At 43.5% G+C, this 14,136-nt stretch overlaps 1 protein-coding gene across 1 annotated transcript in view; it reads left to right on the top strand.

Moving 5' to 3' along the window:
* The first annotated feature begins 3,695 nt into the window (after window positions 1-3,695).
* The window catches only part of LOC122621249 (5-hydroxytryptamine receptor 1), a 50,215-nt gene continuing 39,774 nt past the window's right edge, over window positions 3,696-14,136 (top strand). The window contains exon 1 of the mRNA XM_043799061.1: window positions 3,696-4,405. The gene's annotated coding sequence lies outside the window, so the exon portion shown is untranslated. The remainder of the gene's footprint in view (window positions 4,406-14,136) is intronic.

Genomic DNA, 14,136 nt, shown 5'->3' with positions numbered 1-14,136 from the left:
CGAAATGGGCGTCGAAATGGGCTTACCTTCATATTTGTTTCGCACTCGCTTACAACTAAATAAATAAGCAACAAACAAACGGCGAACCGCAAACTCGAATGCAAATATATACCAAAACAAACACAAACCCAAACTCGAGCCCGCAAAAGTATGCAGCGAAATTTTAAACTCATGACGCAGCCAATTTATATGCACGAAAAAACATAGCGAATCGAAACGAATCTACAATGAATTGAATACAAAGACCTCGGCTACACAGCATACACAGCACATGTGGACGGATCGAACGAATGATACCCATTACAATGGCAGAGCTTGCAGCACAACAAATCTAACGAGATATCTACGATAAACATATATGTATTCTTCAGCATCAAAAGCACTGCATATATCTATATATAGGTAAACCCTAATATGCTTTAACTGATATGCCCCTTCAAATGCTGAGCATCGCGCATGAAAAACCCAAAAGAGTTTTAGCGAAATGAAAAATTGAAAAACGCTCAGCGAAATGCGATGATTTTGCGGTCGCTAGCCGAACTGATGCGTATCGACGGCTTAGGCTCTGGACAAAGGGCATAAATCATGGGGTATTTATCATAAATCAAATTGGATTCTCCTCAGCTTGTGCCCCACATTCTCTGCACATCCTCTGCCCCAAAAATTCCGATTGGGATTCGATTGGGAGCTGCCTGATGTGTTTGCTTGGCGCGCATATTTTATTTATGATTCTTTTCCAGTTGAGTTGCGAATTTGTTTTGCCTCTATCTGTCAGCGCTTCCTTCGCGGCATCGATTCCTGAGTTTTCCTGATTTTCCCTGATTTTTCGTGATTCTTTTCTGATTTTCTACAGCGGATCAATCATTGTTTCATAATAATTGGGCAGTCGGAAAATTTAAAGCAGGTATTTAAGCCGCCAGTAACTTAGACGATTGACGTGGCATTATCAACTCGTTCTAGAAAAAAATCGAAGAGGCCAGCAGTGATAAATGCGGTCAGCCACGGGAAATGGCCAGTTGCCCACTCTGCTCATACATTCACACATTTCGCCTTGACCATTTCCACAAATTACTCGACACTTTTCCTAGGGCTCTCCGATTGCGAGTATATAGCAGTCATCATCTATTAGCTGAACAATAAATTCACTTCGCCATTGCCGACTCGCTTTCTTGCCCTTCTCCTGCTGAAGGGGTCAATGGTACTTAAAGGTCAGGTATGGTTTCTAACACTTTAATACGATTTTATTAGAAATATGTTTCAAGCCATAAGATAAAGCCACCAATGGGAGTCCTTCAAGAATTCCTAGTCTTTAAAGCCTGAAATGAAATATTTTGGTTTTCTGTTTTCCGTGTAAAACTACTTTATTTATGCACAATTATTACCCTCGTGTACATATGTACATTTATGAGTTATAATTTTTTTGCAAATCAAACAGTTTTTCAATTCGACTGCTGCTCGAACAACTTTCATTCGTTTTGCATGATTCACTTGGCCGCCTCTCAATGGTCCTTTGAGGCAGGAGCAGAAAGGGGTATATCGTTTTCAGGACGAACTTCAGTGAGAGTGCCTGAATCTGCACCGAAAAGGTATCAAATGCTCGAACCGGGATGAACATTTCGGTTCTGCAGCCGCTTCTATTTGGATTTGTGGCACTTTTATTGAACACGAACCTGCATTAAAAAAACATACTTTATCGCACTGTGAGTGCTTGTTACCCCTGTGTTTTTGTGTCTTTTGTTGTTGTCGCTGCTTCTGCTGCGAAAGTAAACAACTATTTTTACTTTTTCCCGCTTTCCCATTTTCCACCGGTCAGTTCAGACCCCAGGCCACTTTGGAGAGTGGAATGGACGGACTGCAGCAGTAATATTTCTGATCGCTCGTCTGTTTAATGAATTTTTGTATTTAATGAATGAACAACATTTTTCTTGTTGCCTCCTCCCGTGTGTGGGTTTTTTGTCTGTTCTGTGTGTGAATTTTTATTCGTTTCTCTTTGCCAATTGATTGGAAATATTTCTTTTCATGTTTTTCAATTTGAACCCGAAAACAAGACTGCGCAGCGCTGGAAACAAGGGCTGCTGGAGCCCCCCCCCTTTGCCCCTTGGCCACCTTGTCCCCCCTTGACGCACCCCCTTGACCCACTCGCAATCTCGGTGGCAAAGTGCTTTTGAGCGATGGTATATGAGCTGCCCCCTCTTGTTTAGATAATAATAATTTTTGCCATTTTATTTCGGTTTGCCGGGGGCTCTCGCCTCGATTTATGTTCTCTGGCTGCCCCGACAGCTAATGTTAGCTTATAAAGCTTTAATTTATTTTGTTTTGATTACTGATGATTATCGTGGCCGTAAACATACTCGGGTTTTCTCTTATGATGATTGCTCGAGTGGAACATTTCCGAATTTTTCCCATGATCCCATGTTATTGAATTGTATAGCTGCACTTGAAATCAGTTTTGATTTCGGCAGCTGCAGTTCAGGAGTTCAGCAAAATTCCAGGCAGCATCTGCATTTTCTTTTAACAGTTTGCAGGGACATTGCAAGCGAGCCACGCTGTTAACCAAACGTGATTTTCCTGCTCTACTTTTGCAGGTTTCCCCTGGCTGAATTCAGTAACATTTCAGCCTGGGCGCCACTTTTGAATTATCGGAACTCACATTTCCACAACAGGTTACTTCATTTGAAAATTTCAGAAAAGTCAAGATAATATTGCAAAAACAAGATTTCGCCATGAGCAAAATGAAAGGCATACCCTTTGTTATACACTTGATTATTCAACGAAATTGCATTGCATTTTGCAAACGAGATGGAAAGCTAATATTTGACAATTATTCAGACGGTTGCAACGCTTTATTTGTTTATGAATAATTCATAAAATCTCCCGTTTTCCAGAATTCAGCTACTTTAACCAAAGAAAAAAGTTGGAGTATAGGCACTCCTCCTTATCTATTCACTCGCTTAGGTGTTTCTATTTTGCAAACAAACACTTTCCCCCTTTGAATAGTATCTGAAGTATCTGTAAGATATAGATACGCCAACAGCAAGTTACTATATGTATTTCAGAACTGCTTAGCTGGCAGACAGCGGGCTTCTAAACGAAGTGAGTTAATTACACGTCTATAAATGCAAATTTTTAGCAAACAGCATGCAAGCCGCCAGTTTGATAGCGCAAATATTTAAACATTACTAGAGCCATGGCAAATATTTGGCTTGCAGGTGCCTTTCTTGATTTTCCCCGTCGGCGCTAGTGTTTCGTTTTCAAATGTTCTGCTGCGACAGCAGTTTCTCGCATGCGATTTCGGGCGGTTTTCTTCTTCCGCTGTTAACAGAGCTCTCTCTCGCTCGCTGTCGCTCTCCTGCTGCGTTTCCCCGCCCTGCAGAACGGGAGAGAGAGACAGAGTGGGAGAGCGCAGACCCACTGACACAGTGATAAAGGCTGTAATGGGCACTGATAACAGCGAGCAGCTGTGTGGGTGCGAGCGGAGAGAGCGCGAGTGCTGTTAGGACGTGTGCATGTGGATGTGGATATGTGGAAAACGGTATATCGGGTATGCCGATACGCTGTTAAGGCCGCACAGGTACGAGGCGAGGCTCTCTCTGTACCGCTCGGCAATCGCTGCTCGCTGCTCGCTGCTCGGAGGTCGGCGGTCGGCGGTAGGCGGTCGCGTTTGCAGTTCAACTTTTACCGAAAAGGCGGACGGACGGGTCTTGGAATCAATCGTCGGGCTCCGCAGTTTGTACGCGATTCGGCTCCTGAATTCCTGACAGCCTCCCGAGGAATTCGGAGATATTCGTTTCGAATAATTGAAAATCGCCAGAGATCTGAATAAATAAATACGAGTGAAAATACAGAAGCGCAGGAATTGTTCGAATGGAAATAGCGAGCACAGAAATTGGAAATTGCTGGAAAATAATTGAAACCACTAAGAAAAATCAAAATAAATAAATAGTGAAAATATTTGCAGGAATTACTCAAATGAAAATACCCACAAAAATACGCAAAAAAAATGATATTCGTGCTACTTGAAATCAATGAAAAATCCAATGCTATTAGTGTGTGCAAAACAAAAATAAATATAAATATAAATTGCGACCAGCATTCGCATGTGTCGACGTCTACATAAGCATGAATGGGAAAGTGCTCATGAGTAAATAGGCCGAAAGTCAAAGTCGAAACGAAAAAGAATATATCTTGGACAATTGGAAACTTGTGCAGTTCCATCTCGGATACTTTCCATATTTTCCATATTTTCCAACGCCAGTGCTATTATTAAAGTAATTCTCTGCGACACTTGCCACCTGTTCGACGACTTTTGGAGGCACCCGCAATTTATGCAAACGACTTCGAGAAGAAAGCCGATCCCATCCGATCCACAGCGAAAAGTGAGAGTGTCGCCAGTCGTTGACCCAGTGTAAGTCTCTGGTCAATATTGTTCTGGATTTGTGTACCCACCCAACCCCCCCTTTGAATATACCTGCCACTTTTGGCACCTTTACACCAATCTGCGGACGATCTTGTTATCGCCCCGAGTTTGTCGGAGATTTAAATATAGATTTATGGCAGGCAAACATTAATTGGATTACTACCCACCGCGTCTTGGTGTGGGGCATTTTAGGCTATTTTAGATGATTTTAGATGACTTTAGATGGCTTTAGATGATTGACCTAGACCAAGGGGAAATAAATAGGTGCCACTTGCGCCGCCTAATGTAGTAACTTTCCCGGCCAACTCATTCACCCTTCTGAGGGCCCTCGAACTGAAAAGCGGCCACTGATATGCACAAACACTTGAGCAGGGGAGGGGAGGGGCGTAGCTAATCAAATTACAAAGTCACAAACCGCTTGATTTGATAATTCAGTTAGGTTACGGCTGTATTCGAAGGCATGTGCCTGTATCTTGCCGCAGATGCTGTCGATTTCGCAGTGCCTCCGGGGGAATATGCAGCACTTTTATCTCGAAAGTTGCCAAATTACCTCCGCACAGGTGTGCAGCCAGCGTACAGGTGCGGGTGCGGCTTTGTGTATAAATTTACACTTAACTGCAAAACAACAAGCTTAATTGCCCGAAACCAAATAAAACTCAGCATCTCAGCGGATCTGGTCGAGTGGTCCTGGGCCAAGTTCTTGAGAACAATTCGAGTGCCCAGCAGAAGGGTATATCGATCTGAAGATAACTACATTACTTTGATATTAACTTTTTGTGTAGTTTTTGCTAAGGATTTAATAACATCTAAGTATTATTAATGTTACTTTAACCCAATTAAACTTTGATCACCTATTTAATGTTATCAACCCACCTTCCAATTGCGGTCCAAATCTATTAAAAGGCCAAATGACTTTGTAAACAATGAAAACTGTATATAGAATCTTTTTCAGCCTCAGAGATAGACTAAAAGCGGGCAGAATGGGTATCTTCCAGTTGCGACCAGCAGTGGCGCTGGCTCAAAATGATTTCTTTGCAGTTGCAACAACTGCTGCGCGCATCCTTGAACATGAAAAGTGAAACGCGAGTGCTGCCAAAAGATGTCGGGACAATTCGGGCGGCACTTACACTAATTACAGCCGCCGTCACTTAAAGTGAGTCACGGCCACACGGCCACATGGCCACATGGCCACATAGCCACGTAGCCACACGTGTTTTCCGTTTGCTTAAAGCATTTGGCATTTAGGGAAAGATGTGAAGGAGTGACACAGTTTTGCAGCCGCCGCGACTCCCTCCAGCTCTGCTTTCATCTATTGTGAATGGAGACTCGAACGAAGGAAAGAATGGCCAGCACAATGGGGCGTATGCGTAATACGGTCGACAGTCCTCCTGCAGTCACGCTGCATTGTCTGCGCTGAATGTTGCTCATACGCCAGGGTGGCCGGTGAATGCCACAAAGCAAACGGAACGCTCGAATCAAAGGCGACAAGCCACAACAATGGCGCTCAAAGTGCCAGCGGGCTTGGCGGAAATATAGAGTAAACTATTGTTTTGCCCCATTGCGTCAGTGTTTTCTAGTCAATATTGCGCATACGCCGCGTGGTCCTCGTGCACCTTGGAGATATTGTTAATAAGCATTTAATTATATGAAGTTAATCAGAGTGAAGCCCATCATTCGTTGGCCAAAAACGCGGTCATTCTCCCATTGTCTGCGGGCCCGCTGCTGGCCACGCTTATCGTAATGGCCGAAAAGTTCTAATCGAGGCAATTAACGTGGCCAAATTTAATTTCCGTCCCCAAAACGCTATCAGTCGCCAGAACCAAAGAACCAACGAAGCAGCGAAAAGAAGACGGAACGCCGAAAAGCTGGCTTTTTATTTACAAAATATTAGTTCATGCCAGGCATTGGGAAATCCATCATGTAAGCCCGGGATTTCTCAGTTGCATGTGTTTTTTTGTTTGTTTTCGGCTTCCCTGTTCCCTGTTTGTTTGTTCTATTTGTTGGCCCTCTTCTTCTATGCTTTCTATTCTGTAGCCCCGCACAAACGACGATAGCTGGCAGGTATTTTTTACCGAAAGTTTGAGGAGTTCATAGGGAATGCGAGCGCCTTTGAGTGGCCATTAAGCAAATTACTTATGTTAATTAGTTGGCACGGCTAATGAGAAATCTCAAGGATTTGCAGCCCGTGATAAGTCAAATTTAAAACGGAGCCGGGGAGCAAAGAGCCTTTTCCTGATTATCCACCTTCCGTCCCAATTTAGCCCCTGTTGATTTATGATGCTAGACCTACCCAAGCGAAATCTCAACTTGAAAGTCAATTTCACAAAGCCCCGGGCCTTGCCACACAATGAGAATTCAATTTCCCCCGCTCTCTCTCTCTGGAGAAGTGGAAAACTGGAGAAATGGAGAACTGGAGAGTCGGACCCTTTGATTCATCAAATTGCATTTATTTGCCAGATGAGCGAGCTGCAATAAAGCAACAGTTTGTATTCGGAAAATTGCATAAATAAATAATACGGCACAATAATTGAGAAGCCTGAGCCTGAGTTGGCAAATACTGTGGCCTGCCCATGCAGAAGGAAACCATTTTGATTTCAATATGCACTAAAAACTATAATCAACTCAACAAGTGAGCTGGGCAAATAACGTAATTTTGGATATGAATGTAAGAGCCCTCGGGTTAAATGCACTAAAAAACAATTTCATTTCATTTAATCCTTATCTGTTTAACCGTCTATCGAATTATGTTTCCCATCTCCCATTTGTGCTCAATCACTGGCTTTCGTGGAAAGCCCTTAACCCATTTAATGCAATGCAGCTGTTTGCGTTAAAATTAAAACGCAGCAACGGATTTGTTAGCCTTAAGCCGTAAAATAATTAAAAACGTAATTAGCTTCGTGCAATTCGCAAGCATTAATGTATTCAAAATGCCGCCAGCTGAGATCGGATGGGATTGGAGTGAGAATTGGGCGAGGGAATGGGAATGGGAATCCGGAATGGTTTTCAGGTCAGTGCGTCAGTTGGGAATAATTTCATTAAAATCAACTTTGGTTGCCCAGCCTGCGGTCAGTTGAAAGGAGATTAATTACTGACTTTATTTGGCTGGACAGCGGGAATCCGAGGCAGCCCACTATCGACTGCCGCCCACATAATGCACTACTGACACATAATCGATGGTTGTGCCTGCGATTTATGAAAAACTAATTAAGCCGCATAAATGCAAAAAAATTAATTCAAATTGCAACGCTCTGGTAGGAGTAATAATAAGCAGCATTAACTCCAGTGCACAATGTATCTTCATTTCGGGCGTAATTAATGCCTGCAATTAAGTTTTGTTCCCCGCCTTGGCACCTACATGTATACATATATAGGTAGATATACATAGTACATATATATATACACACACGCAGGCACTGGCACTGTGAGACGTAAACAATCCACTTAACATGCTGGGAAATACCATTTGATCCTGCCATCCATCTCCTGCCGCATTGCGTATACGCAGCGTGGGCCTTTGGCAACATTGTGTCACGCACATTATTGATGGGCCGGCTCAATCGCTTCCCCTCGAGTTTCCTCCAGGGTCTCGGTTACAGCTTCTGGTTACGGTTGCTGAAGCCGTCTTCGGCCGGAGTTCCTCGCCGGATTCGCAACGGCATCTGGGCAATTACGGCTCGTTGGTCCCTGTTTATTAAAACGACATAATTGCGAATTTAAGCCCGCAGCTCATCGCTGCGTGGACTGCCTTGGCTGCTTCGACTGCCTCCAATCAAGTGGATCATCTGCGGCCTGCCGCTGGCAGACTTGCGATTTTCCCTGCCCAGTCAGCCTTTGGAAAGTTTTCCCGGAAAATCGGCATACGCAGCGGTCTGAAACAGAGAACTTTGGCCTTGCCAACAGCAAAATCAACTGAAACAGAAACAGAAGCGCTGTCCGCACGCCTCTTTTTTCAATTATGATTAATCACCAGTAATTAAAGCCATGAAAGCGACCTTTGGCGGATATACAAATTGATTAGGAATGGACACGTGAGTAGCAAGTTGTTAAACGCTGACTAGTTGACTGGCTTATAATAAAATAACATAAATAATACAAGTCTTGTATGTCTGTTTATAGTTAACTGTTTGCTTCATAAACTGAAACTGACTGACACATTGTAGGCACTTGAGCCCATTCAGCATAAATCAGGGCAGCGTCCTCCGGCCGAAATGGATTCTCAAGTGTTTTGCCTTTTCATTAATTAGATTGCAGACCACCTTTCTGGGCCGGAATGCTTATGTTTTGATTAGGCATTAGGCGGAGAGCACAGAGTAGAAGGACGAAGGACTCAGGACGCAGGACACAGGACCGAGAATCGAAAACATGTTGCTGCTAAGTGCAGGCCCTCGAGTCCTTCGAGTGGATCCTTGTTCTGCTGTCTCGAGGGTGCATTATGGGCGGCCAATCAGGACTGGGGGCATGCCCCACAGACCCATTAATCACGGCCAAATGTCTGGCAAGACAGCCGCGAGTGTTGGCCCGCTACGCTTTTGATGGCTAATTGCATACAAGCCAGGCGATTGCGATTGCGTTCTGTTCTGCCAGAACACGTAATTGTAGACATCTTGTACTACCTGTTTGTGTATTAGCCGGAGAACAGACAATTGCAAAGAGTTCGCAGCGTGTGCTAATTAAATTGTAATCGACTTGGCGTGCAATTAGTGGCTGCACGGCGAACTAAAGCGCCAGATGCAAGTCTGAATGATTGTAAGTAAACATATTAGATATTAGCTTAAAGCTATAATTTTTCTGGCATTAGTACTTAAATATTTAGGTAGACCATTAGATGAGATGAAACTTAATTAGTTTCATTAGATATTTCATTAACATCTGATCCTGATTTCACAGCCGACTAGAACGTTTCTCCGCGTGTATTCCACACTGTGCACCAACTGCTGTTTACCCGCTCTTATATTGTTTAATAATATTATAAACTCTGGCCAGTAAACAAGAAGGTAATCAAGTGCGGCTGGCAATTAGAAGCTTTGCTCTTCCAACTCTGACCACTTGTGCACACACACACATTGCCGAGCAGCTCTCGTTATGGTTATGCCACAATCACCGGGTGCAGATGAGGAAAATGGAGTCGTGTTCCGGGAAAATGGCCATGCCAGCAGCAGTAGAAATATCTGCGATGGGAATGCCAACTGCGAACTGCGAACTGCGAGTGCCAGCTGCGAGATAGCCCAAAACAATGCGATTAAGCGCAGTTGCATTTCGCTTGGCGCACTGGGCGTATGCGTAATCCGCGCTAATGCAACGCCAAACTAATTGGCTCAGCTAATTAATAACGAGCTCGGGCTGCATTCTCTTTCTATCTATCAGATCAGACGATGTCCATGGTCGAGGCTGCTAGACTCTCGCTGAGGTTTCCATCAGAGAAGAGGATTTAATTGAGTTTAAAAGTCACTTCTTCACAATTTGTAAACTAGCGAAACTCATAACAGTTTTTAAATGCTTTCTCTGCAAACTTGGCTATTTTATCTCTCGATTTCTTTTATCTTCAACATCGCTGGGAAACTGGGTCATAACTGCTGTATTAAGTGCAAGTTGTGGATGATGGGTAGCATTCTTAAACTATAGAGTATTCTGATAATTGCAAGTATACATTTAGTTGAAGCCATGGAAGTGCACCTCTTTGTCATCATGCCATGGTGTAGGTGATGGTGATGGTGACTAACGCTTCTATCGTCCAGCCGAAAATAAACACCCCCGCTCACACATTGCTGTGTAAATAAATTAAATTCAAATCTAAATTGATATAAACTATGCTCATTGAGGCTAAACAGAGAAAAAAGAAGGCCCGTGCTTATCGCGCGTCCCACTCATCATTCCCAAAAAAAAAACCAAAAAAAATAACAGAAATGGGTGAAAAGGGGCGGCAGGGGCGTGGCGGCACTTTATCGCTGCTTAATTACGTTACTGATAAGCTCACATTTTTCCCTTTGTGTTTCGCAGTCTTCGCTTGCGTTCGACTTCTTTTTCCTATCGAAAGCTCTCCATGTGGTTCTTTTTTCCACTGGACATATCTTGGCGCTTAGCTCTTGACTTTCAGAACTGCTCAGCCGAGATTTTGTTAATAAAAATTAATGGTTTCGTGATTTGTTTGGCCTTAGCCGCTAAATTTGCTTGTGTGCTTTCAATGCTGGTACCCATAGATTGCTGCTGGTAATGCTGACCACAAAAACCAAAGGAAAAGCTGACTAAGCTAGAGAAATTCCAAATTTGAATCAAAATATTAAATAATCAGCACAATTTCGTTTTGATATTCCACTGATTTATTTTGGTAAAATGCCACACTTCACAGTTGCAATTAAATTGTACTTTTTTCAAGGGTATCTATCAGCCAATCTGTTTCCCCGATTAAACTGGGCCATATATTTGTTTTCGCCTTTGATGCTGCTCTTGGATTAGAATGAGGGTTAATGGGGATGATATTGCAGGCTGGCTGCTGGTTTCGGTATGCAGAGAACGCCCACTGCCAGCACTAATTTCGGCGTAATTATTTATTTGGGCGCTTTAATTACTTATTTATCGGTTGCAGACCAACACGGCGTATGCTTTATATCAGCAGTAGCGAACAATGAAAGCGGCGTGCAATTCGTTTTCGTTTTCGTTGCCAACGGGTTTTTGGATAAAAGTCAACACAAGTCGACACAATGCTAAATATATAAATGTATAACTATTTATACATACTCGCATGCGATGCCGGCGATAATTGAAATCGGTTGACTATTTATGGCAGATGAAGAATGATTTATTCACACACTATTGCCTCTCGGCGTTGATGTGGAAAACTTTCGGACTCGGGGCATTGTTTACAAGCGCTGGTAGGAAAGCGATTAACCCGTTCAATCATTAAATGGTTAAATCGCATAAATACGAAGTGCGAAAATATTTATTCGCGCTCATAAAACACCGATATTGTTGCCATTATTTGGCCATAACCAACTGTTTACACTCGCGTAGCGTTTTCCCATTTCCCACTCCCAATCATTTTCCACAGCCATTTGTTGCTTGCATTCGCGAAAAGGTCTCGTGCATTTGCTTGGCAATGAGTTCGTATATCCGATCCTATTTATTTACCAAAACCAATGAAACAGGGCTAAAAAGCACATAAATTTGGCTCTGTGGTATCTTGCAGTCAAAAAGCTGGCTGGCTGGCATTTTCGCTGGTTTTGCCCGCCAAGCTTATCAATCGAACATAATCTTTATGCACAGTTTGGCCCAAATACGCGATATTTATTTCTTCAATTAATTTAAGCGCCGGCTCAATAAAAATATCCCCCGATTCGGTGACGAGACTCGCATTCGACTGGCAGAGATAAATGTAAAGAGATAAAGGTATACTGTGCTGCATGGTTGTATCTGAAAATTGTCTATGCATATTAGAGTGTATCCGGGTGTGGCCGATGCATGTGAAATGGCCAAAACATTCTGCATGATTGATGGGCCTTGGTGGCCCAGAGATACGGATACGGGAGCTTTGGCACATATCCTGGCTTTTGGGTATGCAAATTGGCTTTATTTATTAATCGAATGCATTTTGTGGTCAGTGCGAATGGGCCGGAGTGCCAGGGCTCTGAATTTGCCAACGGGAATAGCACTTTTTGCTGTGTAAATGTACAATACAGGAAGTGGGTGTGATAAGTTTGCACTGCTCGCCCTCCGGAAGTGGTAAAACTTTCCATTTATTGCAGATTTAATTTTAAATTCGTTGTAATTTTCATTTCAACTTTTTCGGCCAAATCCTCGCTGGCTTCTGTGGCTTTTCCCCAGCCGCGTTGTGTACGTGTCACATAAATCTCTCGGCGAATTTAGTTTCCGATTTGCATTCGTGTGCGTCGTCAGGTTTCCTTGCACATAATTCATGCAGCTCGACAAGCTCCGTGCCATAAATTTAATGTGTTTTCTGTCCTAAAGTTCCAGCAGCACTTTTTACCATTTTTTTTACCATATTTTACCATATTTACCACGACCTTGCACGCTGCTGCTGCTGGCATTGATTTGGCAGCCAAACCGCCGCGTCGCCAATTATGCCATTGGATGCTATTTATAAATGGGGCCGCAACTCCATGGGCAACTCCAATCACGCAACCAGAAAGTGTGGATCCCTCCGCAGCCTTGCTGCTTGAACTTCACATTCCTTGGCGCCATCAGCCTTGGCTGCATTTTAATGGCTTTTATTGATTTTCAGCATTGTTTCAGCGGCACCCGCGCAACATGCCAACTTGCCGACGGGCACCATTCACCTGCTGCACTCGGAAAAAGTCTGGAAAATGTCCTATTAATCTAGGTCAAAAAAGTTCACCATAAAGACCTGTGAAGATTTTCCCCAGTGCAGCACAGCTCGTTATGAGCATTCAACGCATCAATTGGCGCGTGCCGAGCTGGGCGCCTAAAAACTGCTGGCAGGAAAACTACTGGCACAGGGAGGACACCTGGCCGAAAGACTTGCTGCTCCACCGAGGTCTGTTGCACTGGCACTTGCGACGACATTTAGCTTGCGGCTGCTGTCCTTGTTCCCAACCTCCGCCTCCCATTGTGCAACACCCTTCCCCGCCCCCCCAAAGGGCTGCCCCTCTGCCATTTAGGAATTCGCGCAGTTCTACGTGCGCCTTACGCGCAATGCCCTATACAAAATGCGGGTCTAATTGCTCGGCGGTGCTGTTTGTGCTCTTTGAATGGAACGCAGGCACACAATGAAATTACCTGGCAGATTGTGCTTCCCTGGCCTCCATTCGAGTTTCAATGTAATGCAAACCTAAGGATTTCTGAGCTCTTTAAGTGTTCCCCAATTATTGGCAGCTTTAAGTATTATTATGGAAATAAACAGCTCTTAAATACCAATAGCTGCCTATTCTCGCAACAAATCTCTCGATTGACATGTAGGAATGGACAAATCCTGGGATAATATTTCAAAACTTTAAGTTATGCTAAGCACACTGCAAGTAGTCGCCGTTCACAAGGACCTCCTCTACATTTCCCTTTCGAGGGGAGGGTATAAGCCTTGACGATGGGCACTTTACTCAATTTTTTTGTCAGTCCCCCTTTCAGCGTTTTAGTAGGTGTTTCCGTATGTCTGGGCTGGGTATCTTTTACTCACTCACTGTTACGTTGCTTGTTTTGGTTCCTACTTGCTTTTATTTCTCTTTTACACGGAGGGAAAATCTATATGCTTCTGCTTTTAAAGTTTTATTATGGCAGCAGTGTTAAATGAAGTAGTGTGCAGCAACTTAGACATAAACTCATTTCTTTTTTAAGACCTTCCTTTATAAAATTTATCCCTGCTCAGGTAAATATCAGAAAAAAAGTTATGGCACAAATTCCAAGTTTAATTCAAGTTTGAAAATGTCAAATAATACTAATTTGGTAAACCAAATAAATTGCTAGCTCATTTGAAAACTCGAAAAACTGTCGCAGTTTCTGGCATTCTGACATTTTTTCTTCATACACTGCTGCTGCTTCCGGTGAGCACGCCTCGCTTATCAGCGCATTTTCAGTTGTTCCCTGTTCGGGGGGTGGTACATTTTCCGCCCACCAGGGCAGTGGGTTGCCCCAGTCCACCCACGGTTTCCCTGCGAGCCTCGAGCTTCGGTGCTTGTTTGCCTGTTTTGCATGTCATGCGCTTGTTTGTTTTTTGCTCCTGTTTTCTTCGTTTTGTGCTTCCTTCCGTTTTC

This window comes from Drosophila teissieri, chromosome 3R (assembly GCF_016746235.2).
Source record: "Drosophila teissieri strain GT53w chromosome 3R, Prin_Dtei_1.1, whole genome shotgun sequence".
In the NCBI taxonomy this organism is placed as follows: domain Eukaryota; kingdom Metazoa; phylum Arthropoda; class Insecta; order Diptera; family Drosophilidae; genus Drosophila; species Drosophila teissieri.
The sequence above is the reverse complement of the archived record's forward strand: the minus strand, read 5'-3'. Positions and strand labels throughout refer to the sequence as shown.